Source organism: Tachyglossus aculeatus, chromosome 1 (genome assembly GCF_015852505.1).
Source record: "Tachyglossus aculeatus isolate mTacAcu1 chromosome 1, mTacAcu1.pri, whole genome shotgun sequence".
NCBI lineage: Eukaryota > Metazoa > Chordata > Mammalia > Monotremata > Tachyglossidae > Tachyglossus > Tachyglossus aculeatus.
Window position 1 is genome coordinate 54,130,307 of NC_052066.1, and position 15,986 is coordinate 54,146,292.

General features: G+C 43.3%; 1 protein-coding gene and 1 non-coding gene across 2 annotated transcripts in view; one reads left to right on the top strand and one right to left on the bottom strand.

Moving 5' to 3' along the window:
• KCNMB2 (potassium calcium-activated channel subfamily M regulatory beta subunit 2) overlaps positions 1-15,986 on the bottom strand; it is a 314,334-nt gene that overhangs the window by 183,605 nt on the left and 114,743 nt on the right. The window lies entirely within an intron of this gene.
• On the top strand, positions 10,619-10,721 carry LOC119933618. Its single transcript, XR_005452579.1, has one exon. It is a non-coding gene; the product is annotated as a U6 spliceosomal RNA (small nuclear RNA).

The window sequence follows — 15,986 nt, forward strand, 5'->3', positions numbered from 1 at the left end:
GACACCTCTCTCCCTCTCTCGAGGCTTGCCTCTCCTGCTCCCATCTTGATATGTCTACTTGGATGTCCTCCTGTCACCTCAAACTTAACATGTCCAAAACAGAGTTCCTTTTCTTCCAACCCAAACCCTGTCCTCTCTCGGACTTTCCTGTCACTGAAGGTGGCACCACCATCTTTCCTGTCTCACACTCCCATAACCTTGGTATTATCCTTGATTCTTCTCTCATTCAAACCACATATTCAGTCCGTCACCAAATTCTATTGGTCCCACCTTCACAACATCACTAAAATCCACCCTTTCCTCTCCTTCCAAACTGCTACCATGTTAATACAATCACTTATCCTATCCCTCCTAGATTACTCCATCAGCCTCCTTGCTGACCTCCCAAACTCCTGCATTTCCCTACTCCAGTCCATACTTCACTCTGCTGCTTGGATCATCTCTCTACAGAAATGTTCAGGACACATCACTCCCCTCCTCAAAAATCTCCAGTGGTTGCCTTTCCACCTCTATATTAAACTAAAATTCCTCACTATTGGCTTTTAAGTTCTCCGTCATCTTGCCCTCTCCTACCCCACCTCCCTTCTCTCCTTCAACATCCCAGCCCGCATGCTCTGCTCCTCTGGTGCTAACCCTCTCACTGTGCATCGATTGCGCCTGTCCTGCCTTCGACCCCTGGCCCACATCATACCTCTGGCCTGCAACGCTGCTCATTCATTCATTCATTCACTCAGTCATATTTGTTGAGTGCTTACTGTGTGCAAAGCACTGTACTAAGTGCTTGGAAAGTACAATTCGGCAACAGTTAGACAGTCCCTACCCAACAACAGGCTTACATCCTCAAATCTGCCAAACTATTACTCTTCCCCCCTTCAAAGCCTTACTCAAAGCATATCTCCTCCAAGAGGCCTTCCAGACTAAGCCCCACTTTTCCTCATCTCCCATCCCCTTCTGCATCACCCTGACTTTCTCCCCTTTCTCTTCCCAGCCTCTCCCAGCCCCAGAGCACTAACGAATATATCTGCAATTTTAATTATTTGTATTGATGTCTGTTTATTTGTATTGATGTCTGTCTCCCCACCCTTAGACTGTGAGCTCACTCTGGGCGGTGATTGTCACTTTTTATTGTTGTATTGTACTTTCCCAAGCATTTGGTACAGTGCTCTGTACATAGTAAACACTTAATAAATACAATTGAATGAGTTTTATCCATTGGACAATGATGCTTCTCCTCCTCCTCAGAGTGTCACCAGCAAGGGCAGTGAGTGGTGTCCATGGTAGCCACACAAATCCTGCTGTTGTGGGAAGTGGGGGGAGGGACAAGAAAGGGGTGGTGGCAACATCCTGCCAGTTTCTCTGTGGAGAATACACTGCTCCTGATCTGCAGCTCCTATCATGGAAACTTGCCATGCAGTTGTGAACTGCCCCTGCAGTGTTCTAGGAGTTTGGTTATATTCTCTCCTCTTTTTAATAATAATAATTAATAATAATGATGATGATGGAAGTTATTAAGCACTTACTATGTGCAAAGCACTGTTCTAAGTGCTGGGGAGGTAACAAGGTGATCAGGTGGTCCCACGGGGGGGTTCACAGTCTTAATCCCCATTTTACAGATGAGGTAACTGATGCACAGAGAAGTTAAGTGACTTGCCCAAAGTCACACAGCTGACAAGTGGCAGAGCCAGGGTTTGAACCCATGACCTCTGACTCCAGAGCCCGTGCTCTTTTCACTGAGCCATGCTGCTTCTCTAATAATACAGTGCTCAGTGCTTAGAACAGTGCTTGGCACATAGTAAGCACTTAACAAATGTCATCATTATTATTAATAATAATAATAATAATAATAAATAATAATTATGGTATCTGTTAAGTGCTTACTATGTGCCAAGCACTGTTCTAAGTGCTGGGGTAGATACAAGGTAAGCAGGTTGTCCCACATGGGGTTCACAGTCTTAATCTCCATTTTACAGATGAGGCAACTGAGGCACAGAGAAGCTGACTTGCCCAAAGTCACATGGCTGACAAGTGGCAGAGCCGGAATTAGAACCCAAGACCTCTGACTCCCACGCCTGTGCTCTTTCCACCAAGTCACACTGCTTTTCTTTTTATTTTTCAGTGGTATTTGGTAAGTGATTGCTATATGCCAGTCAGTGTACTAAGCACTGTGGTAGTGCTCCAAGATGAACCAGGGCACCCACTATCTCGTGACTGTCTGAGGGAGCAAAGTGGAACTCAGAACAAAAACCACTAGACATCCCAGGCCAGGAAAGCAGAAGATGTCCCTCACCCTTGTGCCAACCAAATAAGGTAGGGAGGCGGTGGCAGCAGGTGGGAAAATTGGACAAGCAGAAATGGGGAACCTGAACAGCCCTCGTTCCCTCACCGTACCTCGCTCTCGCCTGTCCCGCCATCGACCCCCAGCCCATGTCCTCCCCCGGGCCTGGAATGCCCTCCCTCTGCCCATCCACCAAGCTAGCTCTCTTCCTCCCCTCAAGGCCCTACTTGAGAGCTCACCTCCTCCAGAAGGCCTTCCCAGACTGAGCCCCTTCCTTCCTCTCCCCCTCATCCCCCTCTCCATCCCCCCCATCTTACCTCCTTCCCTTCCCCACAGCACCTGTATATATGTATATCTGTTTGTACAGATTTATTGCTCTATTTATTTGTTTATTTTACTTGTACATATCTATTCTATTTATTTTATTTTGTTAGTATGTTTGGTTTTGTTCTCTGTCTCCCCCTTTTAGACTGTGAGCCCACTGTTAGGTAGGGACCGTCTCTATACGTTGCCAACTTGTACTTCCCAAGCGCTTAGTACAGTGCTCTGCACATAGTAAGCGCTCAATAAATGCAATTGATGATGATGATGATGATAAATGCCTGCCGCCCCCAAAGTTCTGGACAGAGGATCAAGACTTACAGCTATCAGCTGTTTATCACCTCTGCCCAGAGCATGTGATGCCTGCTATGTCTGTACCAAGTGAGGAGCTGTGGGATAGGTGAGCGTCCCTCTGAACGCTCATGGGGCTGGAAGCTAGGGTGCTTTGCCATGCGTGTGTAATGCATAAATGTAGTCCTTCCGAGTGGGAAGCGTTTGTGCTCTAGAGCTAGGTGCTTCACCACATGCGAGTAATTTTCAAGTGCATTCCTCTCAAGAGGAAAGTTCAATTCACCGTGTAGAATAAATATTGCATGGCCCTGGTTTCTCCCTCTCACTGTGCTGATCTTCAAACCCATCCCCACTCTACAGGTGACAGGTAGATACATGGTTGGACACAATCCGTGTCCCACATGGGGCTCACAGTCAATCTCCGTTTTATAGATGAGGTAACTGAGGCACAGAGAAGTGAAATGACTTGCCCAAGGTGGCAAAGCTGGCATTAGAACCCAGGTCATTCTGATTCCCAGGCCTGAGCTCTGTCCACTAAGCTACACTGCTTCTCACTAAGCCACGCTGCTTCTCCTTAATGCATACAACCCTTCTATATTCTTTGCTAATCCCGCAGCCAATCAATCAATCAATGGCATGTATTGAGTGCTTACTGTGTGTAGAGCACCATACTAGGTTCATGGGAGAATATAATACAATAAAGTCCTAGGACAAGACATTCTGCACAAGAGACACTTAATAAATATATAATTGACACAATAAATATATGATTAGTATTATGGTATTTGTGGAGCAATTACTATGTGTCAAAAACTGTTCTAAGCTCTGGGGTAGATATAAGATTATCAGGTTGGACACAGTCCCAATTCCACATGGGCCCCACAGTCTACATAAGAGGGAGAACAGGTATTGAATCTTCGTTTTACAGTTGGGGAAACTGAGGCACAGAGCACCTAAGCCAAGGTCACACAACTTGTAAATGTCAGAGCTGGGATCAGAACCCCGATCTTCTGACTCCCAGGCTTGATTTCTAGACTGTGAGCCCGTTGTTCGGTAGGGACCGTCTCTATATGTTGCCAACTTGTACTTCCCAAGCGCTTAGTACAGTGCTCTGTACACAGTAAGCACTCAATAAATATGAATGAATGATATCTCTCTACTAGGCAACATTCATTCATTCAATCATATTAAGCACTCACTGTGTGCGGAGCACTTGGGAAAGCACAACACAACAATAAAGAGCGACAAACTGCCCACAATGAGCTCAAAATCTAGAGGAGTGGAGACAGACATCAATACAAATAAACAGGCAGCGATACAAATAAATAAAACTACAGATATTTACATTAATACTGTGGGGCTGGGAGGTGCAGGGAGGCAAAGGGAGAAAATTGGGGAGATGCAGAAGCGAGTGAGAGATGAGGAAAAGTGAGGCTTCCCTAGTGCTTCTCTGTTCCTAGTGTATGGTTGTGATGCCAGTCAATATCATCATCATAATCATTATTATTGTCATATTGACTTGAAACCCAGCTCCGAAGAATTCTTTTGTGCTGTAGTGGTTTGACCTCTATGGTTTATAAGCAGCCGTTTTGAGCCATGGTTGGAGATTTTGGATATCCTGTTCAACCACTCCATAGACCTTGTAAAAGGTTATTGGGTACTGCTATGTTACAAAATCTTAGTCGTATGTGGATCCAAGCGACATCACCCTTTATCGTAATCTAATGAATTATTTACTCGATTTGATATTACATTAATTGTCCAGTAATGTTTCAGCTTTTACTAAAAAAATGGAGTTTAAAATACGTAAGTGGCTTCCCTTCTGGCCCTCTGATTTGTCTGAGGTCAGTTATAACGCATCCCTCGGAGGCAGTTCAGCTTTTAGCTATTCTACATTATTACTGCTAGTTTGATCTGAGATGTTTAATAGCACACTTTTCCACTCTGTTATTTTCCAGAGTGGTAGATTAGGAACGCTGTTCTAGACATTCTAAATGCTTTTAGATGTCCCTCTTCTCCCCCAGTAATATCATTTGTTACGGGTATAATGAAAGACTACCAACAGCACTAACGTTAAACCCCACCGTTGGAAAAAGCATTAGGCTTTGAGCCATTGTTTCCTGGGGTGTATACTTCCTGGAGAAATCACTGTTTCCACAGGAAACATAACGGAAACTGGTACCCCGTGCCTCAGCAAACCACCCAAGGGAAGTGGGTGGTTCCTCATATTGTCATCCCTAAGCCTTCTTCTTAGTGAACCTGTTTTTGCAAACATAACGTAAGAATTTCTTCCTCCCGACAAAGTCAGGTTCCACACTTGACTCCGAACTGGTATTCCCCTTACAGCTATTCCTTAGTTCCAGTGTACCATGGGTGGTCTGAAAATCTGACTGTAACCTTAAAAATCTCAGGTACTGGAATAGCAGAGACATCTCAGTGTGAATGGGGAACAAGTGCAGCATGCATAAATAATAATAATAACAATAATAATAATGGCATTTATTAAGTGCTTACTATGTGCAAAGCACTGTTCTAAGAACTGGGGAGGTTACAAGGTGATCAGTTTGTCCCACCGGGGGCTCACAGTCTTCATCCCCATTTTACAGATGAGGTAACTGAGGCCCAGAGAAGTTAAGTGACTTGCCCAAAGTCACACAGCTGACAATTGGCAGAGCCAGGATTTGAACCCTTGACCTCTGACTCCAAAGCCCTTGCTATTTCCACTGAGCCATGCTACTCCTCGATTAAATGATTAATATAAGTATATTATCAGCAATTGAATGTGACATTATGGGTTTTCCCCTCTACACTCTAAGCTGGAGTCACAAATGAACAGTGTAGGTCTTAAATGTGATGGGGGAACAGAAGGGTTATGAAAGTACCAGAATAATCCTCAAACTAGATAATTATCCCCAGACTAGATAACTATATAATGCACTATTTTTTAGAAAATAGTGGTACAATAATAGTGCTTTAAAAGTAAACAACAGAATACAGATTAGTTATCATTTGCCCTAAATTTTGGGGCCACCGTTAGACAGATAATGTGACACCTTTTTTCTCGTTAAGAAGCAGTTATTCTCCAAGACCATTACTGCAAATGGAACTTTTATGAGAAATCTGAGGGGAAACATCTAATATTGATCTGAACAAGAGTTGAAACTTATTTATTTATTTTACTTGTACCTATCTATTCTATTTATTTTATTTTGTTAGTATGTTTGGCTTTGTTCTCTGTCTCCCCCTTCTAGACTGTGAGCCCACTGTTGGGTAGGGACTGTCTCTATATGTTGCCAACTTGTACTTCCCAAGTGCTTAGTACAGTGCTCTGCACACAGTGAGCGCTCAATAAATACGATTGATTGATTGATTGATTGAAACTCTTCCTGAAAAGAGATTGAGGTTCTACAAGCCTACTATAATAATGATAATAATATGTCATATTTCCTGCAATATGACATTACAGTAGAGTAGGTTGGAATTAGAGGTGGGAGGTGTGTGGGCTGGACTGTAGGAAATCAGTGAGGTAAGGTAGAAAGGGTTGAGTGCTTTTAAGTCAATGGAAAGGTGTTTCTGTTTAATGAGGAGGAGAATGGGCAACCACTGGAGGTTCTTGAGTAGTGGGGAAACATTGACTGAACAATTTCGCAGAAAACTGACCCAGGCAGCAGAGGGAAGTATGGCCTGGAGTGGGAAGAGACAGGAGGCAGGGAGGTCCATGAAGCAGCTAGTACCTTAGTCAAGGTGGGACATGATAAGTGCTTGGGTCAGCATAGTACCAGTTTGGATGGAGAGGAAATTATAAAAAAGTATTGCCACCTATTTACTACTCTTTTCATTGGATCATATTTTCTCAAATTCCCCTAAGCCTGGAACACCCTCCTTCCACAACCTGCCAGGTCACAATTCTCTCCATCTTCAAAATTCTCCTTAAAATCCCACCTCCTCCAGAAATCTTTCTTCCCCACTAGGTGACCTTGGGCAAGTCACTTAACTTCTCTGTGCCTCAGTTACTTCACCTGTAAAATGGGGATTAAGACTGTGAGGTCCATGTGGGACATCGACTGTGTCCAACCTGATTGCCTGTATCTACCCCAGAGCCTGGAACAGTGCTTGCATATAGTAAGTGCTTAACCAATACCAAAATTATTATTATCTATAATAATAATTGGCAACAATCAATCAATCGTATTTATTGAGCGCTTACTGTGTGCAGAGCACTGTACTAAGCACTTGGGAAGTACAAGTTGGCAACATATAGAGACAGTCCCTACCCAACAGTGGGCTCACAGTCTAGAAAGGAGACCCTGGTCCTTCCAACTCAGCACCCATCTTTAGCATTTAGGTAATTTATTCCAAACCTCAGCATTTATGAATGTAAGTGGCTCTGCCACGACTGCTGTGTGACCGTTAGCAAGTGACTTCATTTCTCTGTGCCTCAGTTTTCTCATCTGCAGAAAGTAGATTGAACCCATTCTCTCTCCCTCCTTAGACTGTGAGCCTCAGGTGGGCCAGTGGCTGTATCTGCCTTGATTATCTTGCAACTAAAACAAAGATCATGGCAACTGTAACTTTTGACACATTTGTAGTGGTTGGAGAGAAGATTGAAATAGTTGAAAATTTTTCTCCCCTGTGATTGATAATCAATAATAGAGAAACTAATAGTCAAGAAATATGCCTAGATTAATGTTAAGAAGACTTGCTATGAAGAGCCTGGAAAAGGTCATGAAATGTAACAATTGCCACAAAAATACAAATTGTCAATTCCATGATGTTTCCAGTGACAATGTATGGATCCAAAAGCTGGACAGTGAAAAATAGGTTAGAAAGAACATCCTTTCTGATCTCCCAATCTCCTGTCTCTCCCCACTTCACTCTATACTTCACTCTGCTGCCCGGATTACCTTTGTACAGTAAAGCTCTGGGCATGTTACCCCCCCTCCTCAAAAATCTTCAGTGATTGCCCATCAACCTTCACATGAAGCAAAAACTCCTCACTCTCGGCTTCAAGGCTGTCCATCACCTTGCCCCCTCCTACCTCACCTCCTTTCTCTCTTTCTACAGCCCAGCCTGCACACTCCGCTCCTCTGCAGCTAAACTCCTCACTCTGTCCCGCCGTCGACCCCGATCCACGTTCTACCTCTGGCCTGGAATGCCCTCCCTCCTCACATCCACCAAACTAGCTCTCTTCCCCCCTTCAAAGCCTTATTGAGAGCCCACCTCCTCCAGGAGGCCTTCCCAGACTGAGCCCCCATTTTCCTCTGCTCCTCCTCCACTCCCCATCACCCCTACTCCCTCCCTCTGCTCTACCCCCTTCCCTGCCCCACAGCACTTGTGTATATTTTTACATGTTATTCTATTCATTTTTATTAATGATGTGTATAAATCTATAATTCTATTTATCTATTTTGATGCTATTGATGCCTGTCTACTTGTTTTGTTTTGTTGTCTCTCTTCCCCTTCTAAACTGTGAACCCATTATTGATTGGGATTGTCTCTATCTGTTGCTGAATTGTACTTTCCAAGTGCTTACTACAATGCTCTGCATGCAGTAAGCACTCAATAATAACAATTGAATAATGAATGAATCAATTCTTTTGAAATGTGGTGTTGGGGAAGGCTTTTGCAAATACCATGGACTGTCCAAAATACAAGCAAATGGATTTTGTATCAAATTAAACCAAAGTGGTCTTTGGAAGGCCAAATGACTTGGCTTAGATTAGCATATTTTGGATACATAATCAGGAGCACTAATTTTCTGGAGAACACACTAATGCTATGAAAAGTCCAGGGAAAACATGAAAGAGGCATACCGGCAGGTAGATGGGTAGAGACCATAACAACGGTAACAGAAGAACCGTTAGAAAAGTTGCAGATTATGGCAGAAGTAGTAGCAGCATTCATAGAATAGTAGTAGTAGTAGTAGTAGTAGTAGTAAAGGTATAAACTGGGGACCCATTGTATGCATGTCCTTTACCAAGTCAATCAATCAGTGGAGCTTATTGAATGCTTATTCAATGCAAAGCACTGTGGTAAGTGGTAGAGAGTGCAATAGAATTCAGTCAAGATCCTTGCCCTCAAGGAATTTACAGTTGTACTTAAGGAGACAGCAATAAATAGAAAGATATCAATCAGTGGTATTTATTGAGCCGTTAAAGTGTGCAGAGCACTATACTTAAGTACTTTGAGAAGGACACATTCCCTGCTCACAGCTTGCAGTCTAGAGGGATATAAATTATGGATATGTACATAAATACTGTGGGGCCAATGCAGAAGGGATTGGGAAAAGAGGAAATGAGGGTTTAGTCAGGGAAGGCCTCTGGGAGGAGATGGGCCTTCAATAAGGCTTTGAAGAGGGGGAGAGTAATTGTCTGTCAGATCTGAAGAGGGAGGGCGTTTCTGACCAGGAGCAGGACTTGGGCAAGAGGTTGGTGGTGAGATAGATGAGATCGAGGTGAAGTGAGTGGGTTGGCATTAGAAAAGCAAAGTGTGCAGGCTGGGTTGTAATAATAATAATAATGATGGCATTTGTTAAGCGCTTACTATGTACAAAGCACTGTTCTAAGCGCTGTAGGAGAGCAGTGAGGTGAGGTAGGAGGCGGCAAGGTGATTAAGTGCTTTGAAGCCAGTGGTGAGGAGTGTGCTTGGGAGAATGCAGTAGAGTTGGAGGAAATGGTTTGTTTCCCCCATCTTACCTCCTTCCCTTCCCCACAGCACCTGTATACATGTATTTATGTTTGTACATATTTATTACTCTATTTATTTATTTATTTATTTTACTTGTACATATCTATTCTATTTATTTTATTTTGTTAGTATGTTTGTTTTTTTGTGTTTTTTTTTTTTTCTTTTTTCTCTGTCTCCCCCTTTTAGACTGTGAGCCCAATGTTGGGTAGGGACTGTCTCTATATGTTGCCAATTTGTACTTCCCAAGTGCTTAGTACAGTGCTCTGTACATAGTAAGCGCTCAATAAATATGATTGATTGATTGATTGATTGATTTCCTCCAGGAGCTTACAGTTTGGCTGGGGGAAGCAGATGGGAGAATGAGTAGCCATAGGAAGCAGCGTGGCTCAGTGGAAAGAGCCCGGGCTTTGGAGTCAGAGGTCATGGGTTCAAATCCCGGCTCTGCCTCTTGTCAGCTGTGTCACTTTGGGCAAGTCGCTTAACTTCTCTGGGCCTCAGTTCCCTCATCTGTAAAATGGGGATTAAAACTGTGAGCCCCACGTGGGACAACCTGATCATCTTGTATCTCCCCCCGTGCTTAGAACAGTGCTTTGAACATAGTAAGCGCTTGATAAATGCCATTATTATTATTATTATTATAGGCTAAAATCTCCCAACCAAGGTCCTTTGTAATGAGAGAGGTGCCTAAGTGCTGGGGATGATAGGAGTTAATCAGGTTGGACACAATCCCTGTCCCAAATGGGGCTCGCAGTCTTATCTCCCTTTTAAAGATGAGGTCAATGAAGCCCAGAGAAGCTAAGTGACCTTCCCGAGGTCGCACAGCAGACATGTGGTGAGATTAGAACCCAGCTCCTTCTGACTCTCAGGCCCCTGATTTATCCACTAAGCCACATTGCTTCCACTAATCCACGATGCTTTGCATAGTAGGCACTTAGAATATAATAACTGTGGTATTTTTGAAACACTTACTATGTGACAAACCCTGTTTAAACACTAGGGTAATTCAAGATAATCAAGTTGGGCACAGTCTCTGTCCTACATGGGGCTCATGGTCTGAATAAGAGAGAGAACAGGAACGATACAGAAAAGATTAGTATGGTCTCTGCACAAGGATGACATGCAAATTCAGGAAGCGTTCCATATTTTTATGTAAATACCTGTAATTTAATTTATTTATATTGATATATGTTTACTTGTATTGATGTGTGTCTCCCCACCCCTTGACTGTGAGCTCACTGTGGGCAGCGGTTGTCTATTTTTGTTGCTGTATTATACTTTCCCAAGCACTTAGTAGAGTGCTCTGCACACAGTAAGCATTAAATAAATATGACTGAAAGAATGAGTAAATCCCAGTCCCCACTTTACAGATGAGGAAACCAAAGCAGAGAGAAGTTCAGGTCTCTTTTCCCCTTCTAGACTGTAAACCCAGTGGGGGCAGGGATTGTCTCTCTTTTTATTTTCCAAGCGCTTAGTACAGTGCTCTGCCCAAAGTAAGCACTCAATAAATGCAATTGAATGAATGAATGAATGAATGAATGGATGTTCTGGAGAAAGTATATATCCATGGAGTCGCTATGAATCAGAAACGACTCAACGGCACTTAATAATAATAAATCAAGTGCTTAATATACTGCTTGACATATATGTCAAACATTATTATTATTATCATTATTATTATGATGAAAGCTTCCTCCTCCACCTGAGTCGCTGGCCGCAACACCTTTGCACCTTGTTTAAATGATTACCCCTTCCTTTCTTCCCTCCCTATCATCTATCTTCAACCATTCACTCTCCAATAGCTTCCTCCCCACTGCTTTCAAACATGCTCATGTATCCCCATCCTTAAAAAGAAATCAACTTCCGTTGACTCCACAGCACTATCCAGTCACTGCCCCACCTTCCTCTTACTATTTCTCTCCCAACTCCTTAAACAAGCTGTTACACTCACTGCCTCAATTTCCTCTTCTATTCTCTCCATTACTCTTGCAACCTGACTGCTGCTACCTTCACACCATGGTACCTTCACCCCATCTCTAAGGTCACCAATGAACCCCTTCTTGACAAATACAATGGGCTCTACTCCACCCTAATCTTCCTTTACCTCTCAGCTACTTGTATCACTATGAACTTCCCCCTTCTCTTGAAAATGCAATCTAACACTGGCTCCACTGATGGGGTGGACCTTCACCCCATCTCTAAGGTCACCAATGAACCCCTTCTTGACAAATCCAATGGGCTCTACTCTACCCTAATCCTCCTTTACCTCTCAGCTACTTGTATCACTGTGAACTTCGCCCTTCTCTTGAAAATGCAATCTAACACTGGCTTCACTGACACAGTCCTCTCCGTGTTCCCCTCCTATCCACTCCTTCTCAGTTTCATTGGCAGGTTCCTGCTCTGCCTCCCACCCCCTAACTGCAGGAATCTCTCAAGCTCAGTTCTGGATGCCCTTCTGTTAACCGTATACAACTACTCCCTTGGAGAACTCATTTGCTCCCTGACTTCAGCTACCATCTCTACGTGGATGATTCCCATAGCTTGACAAATCCCATGGCCTCTAATCCATCCTAAACTTCCTCAACTTCTCAGATGCCTTTGATACAGTGGCTCAACACCTTTTTGTGGAAACACTATCTAACCTTAATCTCACTGACACTGTCCTCTCCAGGTAATACCCCACTGGCTGCCCTTTCTCAGTTTCTTTTGCCAGCTCCTCTTTTGCTTCCTACTCCCTAACTGTGGGAGTCCCTCAAGGTCAAGTTTTGGTCCCCTTCTACTCTCCAAATGCACCTACTCCTTTGAAGAATTCATTTGCTCCCAGGGTCTGAACTACCATCTCTTTGTGGATGATTCCCAAATCTACCTCTCCAGCCTTGATCCTTAGACTACTCTGCAGTCTCCCATTTCCTCCTGTTTTCAGGACATAATAATAATAATGACAATGGCATTTCTTAAGTACTTACTATGTGCCAGACACTGTACTGAGCACTGGGGGGATACAAGCAAATTGGGTTGGAAACAGTCCCTTGTCCCACGTGGGGCTCACAGTCTCAATCCCCATTTCATGGATGAGGTAACTGAGGCACAGAGAAGTGAAGTGACTTGTTCAAGGTTACACAACAGAAAAGTGGCAGAGTTGGAATTAGAACCATTATAATAGTAAATAATAATTATTATTATGGCATTATTTGAGTGCTTACTATGTGCCAGTCACTGTACTAAGCGCTGGGGTGGATACAAGCTAATTGGGTGGGATACTGGCCCTATCCCACATAGGCTCACAGTCTCAATCCCCATTTTACAGATGAAGTAACTGAGGCATAGAGACTTGAAGTGACTTGCCCAAGGTCACACAGCAGACAAGTGCATTCATTCATTCATTCATTCATATTTATTGAGCGCGTACTATGTGCAGAACACTGTACTAAGCGCTTGGGAAGTACAAATTGGCAACATATAGAGATGGTCCCTACCCAACAGTGGGCTCACAGTCTAGAAGGGGGAGGCAGACAACAAAACAAAACATGTGGACAGGTGTCAAGTCATCAGAATAAATAGAAATAAAGCTAGATGCAGATCTTTAACAAAATAAATAGAATAGTAAATATTTACAAGTAAAATAGAGTAATACATCTGTACAAACACATATACTGGTGCTGTGGGGAGGGGAAGGAGGTAAGGCAGGGGGGATGGGGAGGAGGAGAGGAAAAAGAGGGCTCCAGTACAAAATACTGTTTCACTTAGGATATCTTTTAGGATATTTCTACTTGGATGTCCCTCAGACACCTCAAATTTAACAAAACCTATCTTTCCTCCGAAGCCCTTTCCTCTCCCATTTCTATAGATAGCACCACCATCCTCTAAGTGGTTAGTACAGTGCTCTGCAATCAATCAATCAATCAATTGTATTTATTGAGTGCTTACTGTGTGCAGAGCACTGTACTAAGTGCTTGGGAAGTACAAGTTGGCAACATATAGAGACAGTCCCTACCCAACAGTGGGCTCACAGTCTAAAAGGGGGAGACAAAGAACAAAACCAAACATAGTATAGCATTATCCTCAATTCATCTCTCTCATTCAACTCACCTATTCAGTGTGTTCCCAAAGCCTGCGAGTTCTACCTTCACAACCCCTCCAGAATCCACCTCTTCCTCTCCATCCAAACTGCTACCGTGCTGATCTAAGCAGTTACTGTATCTCACCTTGATTACTGCATCAGCCTCCTCAATGACCTCCATGCCTCCTGTCTCTCCCCTCTCAAGTTTATACTTTGCTGATTGGATCTCTTTCTAAAAAAAACCCATTCAGCCCACCTCTTCCCATTCTTCAAGAACCTCCAGTGGTTTCCCATCCACCTTGGTGTCAAATTGATATTCCTTACCATCAGCTTTAAAGCAGTATTTCAGCACACCCTCTCCTTCTTACCTTACTGGTTTCCTACTACAACCCAGTCTGCATGCTTCACAACTCTGTACTAATACTAATACTAACTCTATACTAATATCTATACTAATCACCCCTCTATCTCATCTATCTTACCACCAACCCCTTGTCTATGTGCTGCCTCTGACCTGGAGCTCCCTCCTTCATTTCTGACAGATCTCCATTCTCCCCACCTTCAAAGCCATACTGAAATCATCACTCTACCAAAAGTCCTCCCTGACTATAAGCCCTCATTTCCTCTATTGCCCACCTTCCTCTCCACTCTCCCTTCTGCATCACCTATGCATTTGGGTCTGTCCCTCTTAAGCGCTTTGATTATTTATACCTTCCCCAGGACCACAGCACTTATGCATAATAATAATAATGATAATTGTGGTATTTGTTAAGCACTAACTATGGGCCAACACTGTTCTAAGCGTTGGAATAAAGCAGTCCCTGTCCTGCATTGGGCTCACAGTATTAATCCCCATTTTACAGATGAGGTAACTGAGGCACAGAGAAGTGAAGTAACTTGCCCTAGGTCACACAGCAGACGTGGCAGAGCTGGGATCAGAGCCCACATCTTCTGACTTCCAGATCTGTGCTCTTTCAACTAGACCAGGATACTTTTTATGTCTATCTCCTCTATCACCCATAAACTTGTGGGCAAGGAACTGTCCGTCAACTTTACTGTATTCTCCCAAGCACTTAGTACTATGCTCTACTCACAGTAAGTGCTCAGTAAATACCACTGAATAATCAGTTATTTCCACTTTCTGCTATTTCCTTGTTCTTCCTCCTGATTTCCAGTATTTGCCATTTATTTTGCCTGTTTGCCCATGAGATCACAAGCTCCTTGCTGGCAGAAACATGTGTCTTACTTCTGCTGTACTCTCCTAGTTGCTTAGTATGGGGGCTTCACATTCAGCAGATGCTTGATATACACTGCTGATTGACTTGGAAAATTTTAAAACTCCAGGTTTGTCTTAGAACTCATTTCTATTTTTAGAAAAGTCCTTAAAATTGACAACCAAAGTACACTTTTCTCTGCTTCTCTCAATTCATTTATTTAAGAATCTGGTCGATGATGGAACCGTAAATTAAAACCCAAAGCACAAGACATTTAAGCTCATGATTTCCAAAATGAGATATTTTCAGGTGTCCAAACACTCTGGATTCCAGCAAGACATGTACCTTGAAAGCTGTATTGTTCTGCTGCAAGCACAGAAGCTGGTTATTAAGCTTTAATTTGATCTTTCAGTTGCTTTAGTTTCTAGCATAAGCCATCTTTTTTAATTCATTCATTCAATCATATTTATTGAGTGCCTACTGTGTGCAGAGCACTGTATTAAGTGCTTGGGAAATACAAGTTAGCAACATATAGAGACGGTCCCTACCCAACAGCGGGCTCACAGTCTAGAAGGGGGAGACAGACAACAAAACAAAGCATATTAACAAAATAAAATAAATAGAATAGTAAATATGTACAAGTAAAATAAATAGAGTAATAAATCTGTACAAGCATATATACAGGGGCTGTGGGGAGGGGAAGGAGGTAGGGTCGGGGGGATGGGGAAGAGGAGGAGGGAAAGAGGAAGGAGCGGGCTCAGTGTGGGAAGGTCTCCTGGAGGAGGTGAGCTCTCAGTAGGGCTTTGAAGGGAGGAAGAGAGCTAGCTTGGCAGATGTGCATGAGAAGCAGCGTGGCTCAGTGGAAAGAGCGCAGGCTTGGGAGTCAGAGGTCATGGGTTCGAATCCCGCCTCCCCCACATGTCTGCTGTGTGACCTTGGGCATGTCACTTCACTTCTCTGTGCCTCAGTTCCCTCATCTGTAAAATGGGGATTAAGACTGTGAGCCCCACATGGGACAACCTCATCTCCTTGTGTTCCCCCCAGCGCTTAGAACAGTGCTTTGCACATAGTAAGCGCTTAACAAATACCAACATTATTATTATTATTATTATTATGTGCAGAGGGAGGGCATTCCAGGCCA